The sequence below is a fragment of the Rhipicephalus sanguineus genome, chromosome 9 (genome assembly GCF_013339695.2).
Source record: "Rhipicephalus sanguineus isolate Rsan-2018 chromosome 9, BIME_Rsan_1.4, whole genome shotgun sequence".
Taxonomy (NCBI): Eukaryota; Metazoa; Arthropoda; class Arachnida; order Ixodida; family Ixodidae; genus Rhipicephalus; species Rhipicephalus sanguineus.
Window position 1 is genome coordinate 17,121,070 of NC_051184.2, and position 15,261 is coordinate 17,136,330.

General features: G+C 49.3%; 1 protein-coding gene across 1 annotated transcript in view; it reads left to right on the forward strand.

Annotated features, from left to right (window-relative positions):
- LOC119404663 (AF4/FMR2 family member lilli) overlaps positions 1-15,261 on the forward strand; it is a 90,036-nt gene that overhangs the window by 13,327 nt on the left and 61,448 nt on the right. The gene's annotated exons all lie outside the window — the stretch shown is intronic.

Genomic DNA, 15,261 nt, shown 5'->3' on the forward strand with positions numbered 1-15,261 from the left:
TAACGGTGGTTGCGCTGACATCATTGCAGCGGCCATGTTTGGGTACTGGCAAGGTGAAATAAAGCTGCATTCGTGACGTTGCGTGCAAACGGGCATTCAACTATGGCAGAGTGTATTCGCACCTCGACAGCACGGGGTCACGTGACCCGAACAGAAACGTCACGTCATTGGTATAACGTCAATGGTAAAGCGGCACGCCGCTGTCGAGCCTGGCTCTGGCATTAGTGATGCTGGCAAATTAATGAGAACCACGGAGCACCACGCCGTAGGTTACTGGCCCCCCGTGCAGTGACACCAGTTGGCCCGTGTCACTGCACGCCAGGCAGAAACATCCATTTCATTCAAATTGTATGGCGGTGGTTTGACGTCATACGTCATGTGTCTGCTCAGGTCACGTGACCCCGAGAAGTGCGAAAAAGCTCGCAAAGGTTCCTTATGCATTCGCCTAACACGACTCGAAGGCGATATCTCTTCTTCTTCTTCTTCTCAGTCAATGTATTGATCCTCCCCCTTCCCCCTCTGAAGGCTTTCTGCACCTAACGTGGTTTTGCGCTGCCTCCAGGATTGGAGGCAATATAAGGTTCCTGCACCTCATCTCGTTTTGCAATGCCTCCGTGATCGGCCCACATTTGACCAAGCGACGATGTCATGACATCACAAATTTTGGCGACTTGCGCGTCATGGTGATTTTTTTCATCACTCGTGTTGCCGACGGTCAATTTTCGTGTTTGATGAGGCATCTAAGGCTTTCGCCTTCAAAACTCTCGATCCCTTCAACTATGCGCGGATGCACTGACGTCATCTCGGGCGAGCACGGAAGGCGCCAGCCTCCTTGCGTCTCTGCTACGGAACATGCTTTTAAGTATTGAAATTGAAAACTGAGCTAGTTGTTACTCATTCACCTCTTTTAGCTTCTGCAGCGCTCACAATAACAGTGTCCTCGTCTTTTTGAGCCCTGCACAGACTGAATGAATGCATGACCTCCTAGAAAACGCGTTCCGAGAAAACAGAAAGGCGAAATAGTGAGGACTGTGCTCTATACTGCAAAAAATTCTATCCGACATCGGTTTTCTCCGCAAGGTCGCATCATGTACCACCACGTTCGCAAAGTCCCTTCAAGCGTCCAGGGGCGTAGCCAGAAATTTTTTTCGGGGGGGGGGGGGGGCGTAACCATACTTTATGCATGTTCGTGCGTGCGTTTGTATGTGTGCGTGTGTATATACGCAAGCAAAATTGAAAAATTGAACCCTCCCTCCCTTGGTTACTCCCCTTCAAGCGTCCCTTCTCCTTTTTCTCGCCGCACTTGCAGCAGTTTGTGAACCAGCTACTGATGGTGATGGCGTCGGTCCGCCACCATCTGTAAGCTGGTAACAGAGGTCAATTATATCGCCTCGCTGAAAGAGCTGGTCTGCAGCAAAGCTCTCCGTGATGAGCACACTCCTGCTCTTGAACAGTGTCTCAAAACGACGATAATTGGTTCAACATTGAAGAAAAAAGTAAGCTCACCGACTGATATGGAAAAAAAAATAAACGTCCCTGCCATTTCGCTGTTGTATTTCTGATTGTCCGTTTATTACGAACGCTCTTCTATACCGAACACATTCTGCGTGACCGTGATTGTTATGGGCTCGCGTCATATATACAGACGCGGGCAGAGCAATGCAAGCTCGATAAGGAGGGTTGCAGGTTCGGCTTCCATTGGCGTCACCTTGTCTTTCCTACACGAAGCTTGCTTCTGATTTAACTTCGTCCGTTATAACACCTCAATAAAAAAATATCGATTTCGCTCGTCTCCGTGTCCGTCCCAAGATGCCACTCGTACAGTAGGGCTCAATGAGTTGTTACACGGTGGTCATGGCTAAAGGGGCACCAAGCCTACACATAACAGCGGAAAATGTGAAATGGTTTTGGAAACACCAGTAGTCGAAACAGTGTTTACGTCACCGACTGTTACCTATGTTGCGCCACCGTGCAGTGTTGAGACCGCTTTGACCACGGGCAGCATGTTGAAAGCCATATTACACGCGACTGGTATACATACAGAAGGCAGCCTCGGATGTATGGACGCCTGTTAACCGAGATTCCCAACGCGATGCATTTTAATACGAGCCGCACGCGGCAAGCTGCTCTGCACTCGCGCATAAACCACTCATTAGTCGCGCGACCTTTTCTTGTGTTTTGAAATCAACTGGCCGAACCGGCTGGAACAGCACTTGTGTGGCAGCAAATTACACGGAACGACGAAGGCCATTCGACGCACGACAGACTATGATCGATAAATCCGCTATAGACTCAAACTAAAAAAGCGGAAAAAAGCTATCGAAATTAGGTTTTTCAGTGTCGCAAGGGCCTTCATCAGTGCGGCGACAAAACTAATAAACGCGTCAATGTTGCTACAGTCGCACAAGGCCTCGCAGGACATTGTGCGCTGTCTGAGCGGCCTAATTAACCACTGGCAATGTCGTTCCGTTTCTTGTTTATTGAGCAGCATTTTGGCTTAGTACTCAAGAGTGATGTCATAATACGTTTTCAGAACGCTATTAATATTTGCACCTGCTCTGCTGCTGCTTTTGTCAGCAAGCTTCTTGTCTTCATTAAAGGCAATGATAGTAGGGAGAACTTGTCGTTGTCGAGCCCTTGTCAGTACTTTGAAAGGACATTTCTATAGTCAGAGTTCCGTTGTAAGTGAAAAGGTCTGTCACCAGAAATTCGGCAAAGGCTGCATAAATACGAAACTGAATAGACATTGTCAAGATTCCTCTGGTCCCTTAACAAAGACTAATATATTCGACAATAACTTGCTTTTATGAAAGGTACTTTAACATGCTACAATAGGTCTGTGTACATCTATTTTTTTTATACATTTTCGCTCTTGTCACGAGTACTGGTAAACGAGACTTTGTAAAAACCTGTGACAGTCATGTTCTTTTTGTAAAGGGCCTTTCGCAGTGCACGCGATCGTCTTTAATAATGTGACAGAGACAAGATTTGCCTTCGTAATCTCTCCGTGTCCATACATATACGGCATTCGCTTACATAATTTTATTTAACGTGAAGAATCGAACTCACGACCTCGTGCTAAGCAACAAGAAAGCGACGGCAATTAAATCGGACGCGACGCGGCAGGGGCGTAGCCAAGGGGGGGGGGGGGGGTTGGGGGGTTCAAACCCCCCCGAAATTTTTCAATTTTGCTTGTGCGTATATACACGTACACATACAAACGCACGCACGAACATACATAAAGTATGGTTGAACCCCCCCCCCCCCCCGAAAAAAATTTTGGCTGCGCCCCTGCGACGCGGGCACCACCAACGCTTCGATTCGATGCGCTATCAGCGGAACATGGTCTGTACTGCTCCGCAGCGATCTCCGCGGATCTCTGCTGAGGAATCTATTAGAACGAGATTTCGGACACGCGCGATTAATGAAATGGATCTCCCTCTCCTGCAGTGGAGAGATATCACTCCACGCATGCGCAACTTAATCGCGCGTAAGCATCGCCTTGAAGCCGTGACGCACGGACAACAAGATTGCCCCTCAGCCGTGTCGGTTGGGAAAGCGCCGTGTTACGCAGTCGACTTCGGGCCAACTTCGTGCACACTCTCTCCTCGATATGATGATATAGCCTGCCCGGCGTCGTCGCCACGGCTTGTAAGCGCTGGATTCAAGGCAGCGCGGCTTATATATCGCACGCGGCCCCCTTTTGAGAGCCCTTCGTCAATATTGCCTCCGCTTTCCGCTCCCACATATATTCTCCTCTCACTTGATTTCGGCTTTGTCCAGAACCGCACTGCTCGCGCTACACGTTTCTTTCTCTTTGTAGGCCAACTAGGGACCTTCGCGTGTGTAATCAGGATATGACCGGCTTTCTTTCGTGGATTAGCGCTACGTATTGAGGTCTAAAATAAAGAAGTGGCAGGAAAGGAACAGATTAATTGGCATTGACTTCTCTTTTGTTTGGTAACATTTGTCCAGAAATCCACGAGGCATTGTCGGAAAAGAAAGCTCGCCATCCCGTATACAATCCCTCTCGCTCTCAGCGCGCCTCATTTGTCTGGCACGCTATAGATACTATAAAGTTGTATATATATTTTATTTAGCGTTTCTTTTTACATGATACGAGCAGCAGTGACCGCATAGTAAACGTCTCGGTTTGAAGCCAACGTTTAGAAAAGGCGACCTGTCTTACTCAATAATAATGATACCGAAAGAAAAACGAAAAAAAAAAAAATATTAACCTTACACATACACACGTATATATATATATATATATATATATATATATATATATGGGGGGGGGGGGGGTCTGCACGAAATTAGGTATTTTCGGCAACTTTTGATCATTTACAACCTTCCAAGTTAAATTCGGGGTTTTACGTGTCAAAACCGCGATCAGATTGAAACACGCGTAATGGGGGACATCGGCTTAAATTTGACTACCTAAATTACGTTGGTCTCTCTTTTTAATTTCGGCTCCATCGAAATGGTGCCGCCGCGACATCATGAGCTATACCATGCCGGGTTTCTGAGATGCTTACCTTCCCGTTGAACCAACCTCGCTTGAACTTTTATAGGTTCTTCGAGTTTTACTTGCCTCTCTGGCGATCGCCTTCTCACCCCTGCGTTTGTGCCGTGTAACCTCGTAAATGCGTGGGCGCCATCTTTAATAGCAGTGCGAAACAACGCCTGCCCTCATGCATCTGATTTAAACAGGGCATCGCGGGGTGTATGGTGTTGATGGTGATTGGGATGGCCATGTTTTAATGAGCCTCGCGTATCACTTAACGACGGCCGGCGGAAGGTCCAATCGAAGCTCTGCAGCTTCGTGGCCGTGAATGACCTTGCGGGTTTGTGCTATTCAGTTCACGTGGAATATATCGCGGGCGCGCTAATGCGTGCGTAATTGCGCCCGTCGATTGTTGTTTTCCCCGAGCTGCATACCTGAAGGAGGGTTACGCGAGGGAGCAATTATTCATTGCCCACCGGGGACCTGCTCCGTGCCGAGCCGACTGCGTGAAGAACCGACTCGCAGATCGCCGTTGTTTTGTTGCTATCGCATTTACCATTCAGGTACTAGGGGAAAAAAAGTAATGGCGGTCCCTGGCACCGCGAAGCCAAGGACCTGCGTGTGATTCTCCTTGCGAACGGAAAACGCGCTCTCGTCCGGTGAGGAGCAATCAAATACTTCTCGTTATTAAGCATCCATTTACTCTAGATTGCGTACGTGCCATTAATTTGGATGCTCTCGCACACACAAACTAAACTGAGGGCAGTCACATTCGAAGTTTCGCACAGCTATCGACTTACATTAAGGATGCTCAGCAGATTGCCAGCATTGAACAATCTGCGCTGAAGGTCCGCCGTTGCTGATGCGCGTGCCTGAACACAAGTGCTGCATGTTTGCGTGTCTTCCATTCGTCTATCCATTGAAACCGACAGACAGTGGAGCTAGGGAAGGTATAGGGGACATTATTTGTAGGTTTTACGCGCTGAAAGCTGACCAATAACCCACGCATACCACGTAAAATCCCGAGCAAGCGCCCCCCCTCCCCTCCCGCCACTTCTTTTCAACCTGTTCTCCACTACAGAATCCTGCAGCAGTTCATGGGAACCCAAGTTCGGAGAGTCTTTAGATATGTGGACGATTTCTTAGTACTTTTACAGTGTAGTGCCCCGAGGTTCCATCTTGAATTGCAGCGGCTTAAATCCAGTTAAATCACAAGGGGGGGAAACACATCTTGCCATGGCGGCCATTCTGTTTTTATTTTTATCTATATAAAAATTTAAATCATGCTCTGAAATAAAATGTAAAGAAAACGAGCATGGGTTCCCAACTCATGTGATTGCAATGTTCTATTGAGTCTTATACGAAAGCGGTCAAATGGCAGTTGCGATTTGAATAGTCTCACACAGCCGAAGCGTATTGAACACACGCCTCACACTACAAAATAAACAGGCATTAACAAAAAAAAGTTGATTGCACTATACCTAACTCTCACTCAAGCAGTTCAAATACGTGGCATTTGAAAGATAAATCTCAAGGGGAGACAATGCAAGAGGTGTCCCCCACAGCTTGAACACAAGGGGGGTCAGGACCCCCCTTGCGCCTGTTTTATTCGCAATCACGAAATAGGAACCGCATCCGAGGGTAGTACCGCGCACCCAGGAGACGGGCACCAAGTCTTTCCTCCGCCTCTCGTACTATTAAGATCTCTCGATCACCCTTCAGCGAAATGTCTTTCAGCAGTTAGCGACATGGCCGACAAGTTTTGTTGCGCCAATGATATGTGATACAACGAAGACACAGGTTCTCGTAGTGGAATTGGGAGCACACCGTTCGCGCGCTCCACACAAATGTACGGGGGACTGTATGCTTGCATGGCACGCTGCTGAACACCGGCAGCCCCGCGCGGACGACCAAGGGCGTGGGAATGCGTGCAACTCGCATGCCTATGCGAACCTTAAATCGTGCGTGCGTTCATTTGATCAGTCGCGGATCGCCAAGCGCTTATGCGTGTAGTCTCACGCGCTGCACGATACGGTTTTTGTCTTTGGTTTGCGGTGACGGGATCTCACGGTGCCCGTGCATGGACGAATGAATGGATGCTCCCGGCGCTACGCGCGTCACACACGCACAATGCGTGTAAGTGCTGCCACGTTTTGGCCAATGTGTTATTCGCCTAACCTGACCGAATAGCGTTAATGCGTTTGCGGTCGAAAGGTCAGAGCCCTCGGCTGCTAGCCGAGTGACTTCACGCAAGGGATCCGGAATGTCTCATTCAACGACGAAGCAGAAGAGGGCCCACGATGAGAACTATTTAAAAAAAAGAAAAAAAAAAGAACTTGGGAGGACGCTTCCTCTTCGTCTTCATGAGCAGAACGCGATAGCGTAATCAGGCCCTGTTCGCATCGCCTTCTCTGTCACTAGCCGTGCTTCGTTTCTCGGTGGACACCAAACCATACCGCAAGGAAAGGAACGTCTGTGCGCGTAACATTGACCGTTTCAAACTCTCCTAGAATGCGTAGTGTAGGTGCAGTTGCGAAGTGCCCACTACGCGTCCGTAAGGCAACACGCGCATCTGCGTAGCTGCAAACGTTGTCAATGCTGTTGCTGCCGATGATGATTAATTAGGCCTGAGCGCGTTCCAAAAAGCTGTTCTTTTCGTCGGGACGATAGGACGTTTTAAAGCTATTACACAAACAACGCTTACAACGACGTTGACATCGAATCACGTACGACAAATTATAGGCGCATGATGGATACGGTGAACAGTGTACGTATAGTACAGGCTGATCCACTCTTAGGGAGAACACGGCACAGCGTGGCTGCGCTCCGCGGAAGGCCAGTGCTTCCGGCACGGGAGCACGCGCCGCTCTTGCTGTACTTCTCAGCAAGAGCGGCGCGCTCCAGCGTCGCTCTTGCTTTGCTGCGACGCGAAGCACCCTGTGCGCCTGCACCGCTTCGCTTTCGATGCGCGGCCGCGCCGGATACACGGGCGCTGCGCCGTGTTCACCGTAAGAGTGGACGAGCCCGTACATGTCGGCGGCATCTGTTACTGATATCGCCTTCGCCGTTCTGGTAGTCGTGTGTGCTATCACCGCTCTCGTTACACAGACCTGCGGTCATGACAGATCGTATATATAATCATATTGCTTTCGTCAAACTGTTGTTCCAAGTTGCTGTTCCTCTGGTCCCTTCTGCAGCTTCGAACTTATCGAAAGACACAACTCCCGAAGCTGCCAGTGTTTTCTACAGATGATAATGCGCGCTACTGTCGACATCCCTTTTGATGGCAATGACGATGTTTTTAAGGCGAGAGCCCTAGATTCCTCATAAAACGCGAAAATTGACCGTCGACGTCGGCAGCGTCCGCGTCCCGAGGCGTCGGCGTCAACACGAGTGATGCGAAAAATAATCACGCGATGACGTCGCCATATGGCGTCATCACGTCACAGATCGCCAAAATTTGTGATTTCATCATCATTTCATCATGACGTCGTAACATGACATCGTCACTTGGTCAAAGGTGGGCCGATCACGGAGGCAGTGCAAAACCACGTTAGGTGCAGAAAGCTTTCGGAGGAGGGCGGGGGAGGATCAATACATCAACTTAGAAGAAAAAGATGGCTTTCGCCTCCGAGTCGTCTTATGCGAATGCATATGGGACCCTGTGAGTTTTCGTTCGTGACCGTGAGAGTGATCACGCTCTCTTCCTTTTTGGTGACAATTACGATCAGTGTTGTTGATGCCAGTGTACTGTTTTCTTCCGAAGAGTGACGATGTAGTATCTGCCTCTTCTGCAACCAGGCAACAAAGGCAAGGGCGCGGCGCCATGGAGGAGCCGCCGCAGCGTGCACCCCGGTCGCACACGTCGGCCGACTCGGCGGCGCGAGAGAGCAGCTACGGGTCTGCGCGCACCGCGGAGTCGGACGCCCGCCGCGAGGCCTGGGCCCGCCACCCGTACTACAGCAGCCAGGAAGAACAGCAGCAGCAGCAGCATATGCAGCAGCAAATGCAGCAGCAAATGCAGCTGCAACAGATGCAGCAGATGCAGCTGCAACAGATGCAGCAGATGCAGCAGCAGCCGTACGCACCCCCACTGCTCGAGCAGAAGTCGTCGTCGCGCTCCAAGCGCGGCTCGCGCAAGGGCCACCACCGAAGCGGAAAGCCCAGCAAGCACGGCTCCTCGGCCACCTCCGCCGGAGGAGGAGCGGTGAGGACGACGAATAGGAAGGGCACGGTGCCCGCGACGCGCTTGCAAGAGGGACGACTTGGTCGGTGGAGATCGTGGACACGGGGTGTCGCTGGAGCAGATGTTTCGACAAGCGTTCTTCTTCAAGGCTGCGACTTAAGGCTGCAACAGTTCAAGAAGACTCTAGTCCGCTTGTCGAAACATCGGCTCCAGCGACACCACGTGTTCACAAATTTTTCATCTCTTCAATCTTCCATCTTCCCCCGAACTTCTGCCTTTTTTGCTTAGTGTAGGTCACAGACGCACGTTGCTTCAGATCGCCTCTTTTTTTCACCCAATTTTCCTCAGATACTGCATGGTGAAGCAGCGCTTAAAAGACACAATCACGCACACATAGAAATGACGCAAACACCAGCGCTTGTGTAGGGGTCATTTTTATGTGTGCGTGCTTGTCTTTTGTGCGCTGCTTCATCAATATAATGGCTCGTCAACTAGCCCATCAGTGCATTTGAAGTTGTTTTCCTCAGCTGTGTTCCTTTGTAGGCTACAGAAAATAGCCAAAACCATAACTACCTCAGGAAAAATCGAGTCAAGATGACCCCGAAGTGGAGCACGTCACCGCCATTTTAAGCACAAAAAGAAATTTGAGGTTTAAGGCGCGAATAAGACACGGACGAAGATAAGGAACACACACACGTCCGTGTCTTATTCGCGCCTTAAACCTCAAATATGTTAAACCAACAAGCCCAGTCTGCCATTCTTACACAAAAAGAAAGTTACGGAGGACAACAGAAAACATTAAGTGCCAAACCTGAAGGAAGTTCGGAGCTGGGCGGCCTTTATATCTTCTTGTCTGTGTTTATTTCTATTTCTTTCACTCTCTCTTTATGTATTTCACTTTCTCGCTTTTTTTCTTTTCTTTCTTTCTTCCATACCTGCCAAGTTTGGAGAAACGGAATCCGGGAGATTTACTCAACGGGGGGGGGGGGGGGGGATAAAATGTTTCGACCGCGGGGGAGGGGGGGGGGGGGGCGTACTACGATAGCAATTATATGTACATTAGGCAGTTTTAGAACAGCGTACGCAAAGCTTTGCGCTGGCTTTTAGCGCAACTGCGCCTGCGCGTGCGTCGTACGCTAAGCGCTTGCGGGCTCCCGGTAAGTGACGGAAATAGCGGGCCGCAAACGCTAACGCTAACTTAGCGTACGCAATTCTAAAACTGCCTACTGTCAGCGGGATTTTGCGGTCGCCGCTGATCTGTACAGAGTCCAAACCGATAACATCGCTTACGCATCGTCTGTTTCACGTGCGAGTAAATGCGCGCTAGCGCTAGGGACGAACGCGGTTGAAGCAGAGATGAAACGACCCGGCCGTCACCGTCGCGCGAAGGGTAAGGGGACGGTCGCGAGCGCTGGCGAACGCGCTATCTCGACAGAAATCGGCTACCCTTTTAAGTGCTGGACTGCGGCGCAAAGTGCACACCTACTTCATGCGCAATGAAACTGAGCTGAACCTTTCTACCATCGTTAAAAAGAAGAAGAATCCTTTCTACTACGTGGCCAGACAACTTTGCTCATGTGGCCAGACAAAGCACTGGACGCGCGGGGCATGGATTTCCGGGAGATTTCTCTATGACCCGTACAAGCGGGAGAAACGTTCAAAATCCGGGAGTCTCCCGGGTAATCCGGGAGACTTGGCACGTATGTTCTTCCCTTTCTTTCTTGCTATCTCTTTCTCATTCTTTATATGTTATGCTTACTCTCTCCCCTTCTCCTTTCCCTTCTCCTCACTTCCCTTTCCCACGCCCTTGCTGTGCTATACTATACAAGGCTATGATATGATCTGCTCGCGTGCCTGGATAGCCGAGGGGTTACGACGCTCGCCTTCCGATCGCGGGTATGCGGGCCCGAATCTCGCCTCGCCAAGAATTTCTTTCTATCTCTGTACTCGTTCTCTCGCCCATCGGAATTACTGCATCCCACGCCGGACAAATAGGCGCACATGTTCTGGGAGCGAAGCAGAAGATGAAGAGGGCGAAGAGAGCGCGTGCCGATTCATGATGATGATACTTCTCTGTTCGCTCTGCACGGACTAACGGTTGGCCTATATAAACAGCGCCGATGTCAAAAGCTTGTCACATCCTGTCACCAGTAAAGCAGAAGTAGAAGCAGAAGAAGGCTGCAACGTAATCCAATTGCAGCCTTGAAGAAAATGCCGCTTGTCGAAACGTCGGCTCAAGCGACAACCCGTGTTCACGAATTTTTCATCCTTTCATTTAAAGCGCGGGCTAGTTGGCGTTCTGTAACTGTCTGTCGGCATGATACAGCTGCAACAGAGCTATACAGCTAGACGGCAAAAATACAGCTATATAGCTATGGCGGGGTGCGGCACGTATAACATGTGTGACGTCTTGCAGGGCGAGGTGGGCAGCGGCATGATCCCGAGCGACAAACAGCAGCTGCAGATGCAGATCGACGCAGAAACCGTGATGCCATGATGCGCCACAAGGAGGTGAAGAAGAAGCAGGAGGCCGCGCGAGCCTACCGAGCCCTGCGGGAGAACACCGCCGCCGCACCGTACGTGATACTGTGGGCACACTGCCACACGTGAACGCTGTTATCAACCACTTGCCTGAATCGTGAAAACGTCGGTTACCTGCTCCACAAAGCATGGGTTACGGTACATGGTTACGGTACAGGAAAAAAAAAAAGCGGTTTTACAGAGACCATCGACGAGACTGTTGATACGATATACAGCCGAACTGAATTCACTTATTATAGGAGTGTGCGAATATTCGAGTTCGGAATTCGATTCGACTTTCGAATAGCTATTATTCGAAGTTTCGAATAATTCGACAGGACGAATATCTAAAAATGCGACAAAGGCCAACGGTGCAACTTGCTAAGGATGGGGTGTGCGAAAACTCACGCTAACGTAGTTACAGTAGGCCTTTCGTTGAAGCTTTCACCGACATCCTGGTTCGAAAGCGAGCCCATGCTGATCTTAAACGAGATTATGTCATTTCTGCACGCAGAAAACACACGCGAGAAAAATGTCAAGGCCCTTCACAACTTCGTTCCCAAAACGAAGACAGACTTCTTGCGTAGTTTCGTCGTCGATGCCGCAAGCGTAGTAAAACGTCTGACTTTGGGCTGCGAAACCCTCGGTCATTGGCTTGCATGTAAAAAGACGCCAGGCCTTCGCGGAAAGGCAGCACGGTCACAGCGAAAGCTGGAAGAGCGGCATTTCTAGAGCTCGTTATAAACAACTCTCTTGTGTCTACTAATATAGAGTTACACTAGCAACGTACCCACTACCCAGTTGGGAAGCACCCACCACGACATTATTCGTCATTCTGCGGAGAAGCGAGGTACCATCTGTAAGGCTGCACTTTGTTGATGCGACAGGTGATGACGATGAAGAATTATGGCTGAGCTTTTTGTAAGGGGTTGGAAGCTTTAAACGACCCACTAGTTACGTAATTAATATTGTGTGACTCCCGGTCGTTATTTACCCCTCCCACCACGCTTTATAATATACGTTAACGCGAGAAAGAGAGAGAGAGAGGGAATTAACTTTATTTAGACCCTGAGGAAATGAATCATGGGAGCCTGATGGGCTTTCTTGGCAACCAGTATAAGTGCACTTGGGAGGAACCCACTACGCTATAAATGATCATAATTTTTGTGCAGTAGGGAAGGAGCCACTATGCAATTTTTCGTCATTCTGCGGAGAACCGTGGCACCCTCTAAACACATGTAAGACATTATGTGCACTTTGTTGATGCTGTGGCTGATGATGATAAAAAATTATGGCAGAGTCTTTTGTCATGGGTTGGAAGCATTCAACAACCCACTCGTTGCGCAATTTGCATTGTGTGACGCCTAGTTACGGAATTAGCGTTGTGTGACGTCCTGGTTGTTACTTCCCTTCTCCACACTACATTACATATGTCAATGTGGTTCCTTCCCGGCATGAAGCCTGTATAGGGTCTTTTCACAACGCAGTTTCAAGCATCGGCGTGGCTCTGAGGTAGAATACTGGGCTCCCACGCAGAGAGCCGAGGTTCGAACCTTGTTCCATCCTGGATATTTTGTCTTATTTACTTTTTTTCGCGCGATACTGGTTAGGGACACCGGTGGCGGCAACGGCGGCGGACAACTACGGCGCCAAAAACGGCCCTTGTTGTGATCTCATAACAGCTTTCGCTGTAAAATTTGTCCACGCCGGGCATTCGCCACTGCCGCATCGAACCACTCGTTCAAAAACTCCCATCATTCCGGCACTCGGTTGAAATGCTGATGTGAACGGGCGCCCTAAGATTTTTGGGCCCGGAGCACCCATGGCGATGAAGCACTAGCACATTACCGTTGTCAGATTAGCCGCATTGCGCGACCATGGGGAAAAATCACAGCATATCCACGGGGTGAATGATGAGTGGGGCGAAGCTACGGAGGGAATCATCTGTAAACCGTGAAACTCTTCCGTGAAATGCGCCCAGTACATAATATAAGAGTGTGAAACATCGTGTATATATTAAACATCAAACTTTTATTGTACTGTTGGTTTACGTGGTCCCTTCATTATCACTTGTGATCGGTGAAATGCAAGGAAGAAGTCCGCTCCCGAGCGAAAGAGCGCCAAGAGCGACCGCATTCCCCGCTCGCCCTGTGCGAATTAAAGGCAAGGCTAGAGGGAAGACAGGACGCGCGTTCCACGACGCGAGGTCGGTAGCATGCCCAACGAAAGCCAACGGAACGCGATCGTGCAAGTGCTCCGGCTTCGCATCGCCTCATGGTTCCATTTAGCGTCCCAAAAGCAATATATTGCTCAAGGTGTGGCTTGCGTTTTTCGTAGAAATAATTTCTTTATCATGTACATTAAGACGAAAAGTTGAAAGCTCACTAGAGTGTATCGCCCGCAAAGTATGTCTTTTAGTGTGATTTAACTCTCGTACGGCAGGGTCCTCGCGCCGTTGCCGGTCCACCTCGCCCGTTGACGATCGGGCGAGGTGGCTACATACAACTACTACACTACACTTTAAGAAAACATCTGGCGTTCTTTCGTTCTGCTTTTACAAACATCTGGCTCTTTCGTTGGTTTATTTCATCATCAACGGCGTTTTGAACAAAATTTTTATTGTTTAATCACGCACAGGAGAAATCTCACCAGGCACTACCTTGGAGGTAAACAATGGCTGCTAATGGGAATGAGAGACAGAAGAAGTCGGCCTTTTAGCTAACACTTAACTTCTACCTTCTACTAACGTTTCCTACTGGACATGCCAATGGCTGCTAATGGGGAATGAGAGACAGAAGAATTCGGCTTTTAGTTAACGCGCACGCTGCGAATTTTTTATTGTTCAACAACGCACAGGAGAAATCTCCCACCGGCACCACCTTGGAGGTCAAAGCGTAAGACTTGTTACGCACTACTACGACGACTACGAGGGACGAACGGGTGCCGCCTTAAGGAGCTTCGCCCCTAAAAAAACTAGCTACCGTACCCCCCTCTGTTAGCCGTTAGGAGCACCGTGGTTAGGAGGTTGGAAGTGGGCTGCTGACTGGAATAGCGGCTCTTCTATCAACGTGCCTGGGCGCCCATAAAAGCTGGAACAAAAGCCACTCCTGAACAAGTGCGTAATCAAACTGTCGGCACGACGTAGCGTTCCTGATTTTTCCTCTGTCTTGCCGTAAATGGCCGTACATATTTCGTGTAAATATGTACTATTCGAAATTCGATTCGATATTCGATATTTTTGACCACTATTCGGCACTATTCGATTCGAATTCGATTCGCGGTGAAATTTGACTATTCCCACACCCCTACTTATTACAAGAAATGATACTATTTAATGCATGCATTCGCAGTAGTGAGTGCGTAGCGTTTAGTAGTATCACTGCTAAATTTCACTGCTGCCCAATAGTTTTTCGTGCTCCATATGCGCGTTGTCTCCAGCATAGAGTTTCCTAAAATTAACTAGAGGGGACTCTGGCGCTGCGATCGTTCAGCCACCATGGGAATGATGGGTAGTACACGGATTTGCCTATAGTCTTCGTGCTTGCGGGCTTCGAACGCACTTGTACCTTTGTTTATTGTTGGTTTGGTTTTCTTTCGGACGAAAGAATTGATCGTTGTGAACTTCGTGACCAGATTTGAATTGGTGAGCCTAAAAGGGTTAAAGTAGTGAAGTGGAAGTGTTGACTTTCGTTGAACTTCTTTTTGCGACAAAGCGGATACAGGCGACGCGGAGCCAAATGGAGCCGAAAGAACGAAGTTTAGACAAACCGTGTACAACCCATCATTCCCATGCTGGCTGAAGCGCCATGCGTTGCAGCTTCCATAGACACTAGCGCCAGAGTTCCCTCTAGTAAGTATTGTAGGAAACTCTATGGTCTCCAGAGCATAGAGTTAGTACAGGCTCCGTCGGGAGTGAAATCAAACTGCGACCGACATCCTCCTCCTAAACAGTCAGCACACCAGAGCTGCCGATAGTAAACACGTGCGCCTCTAGGGGAAGTCATACGTAGGACAGCACAGCGTTGAAAGTGTCACGACGAGAACAAGC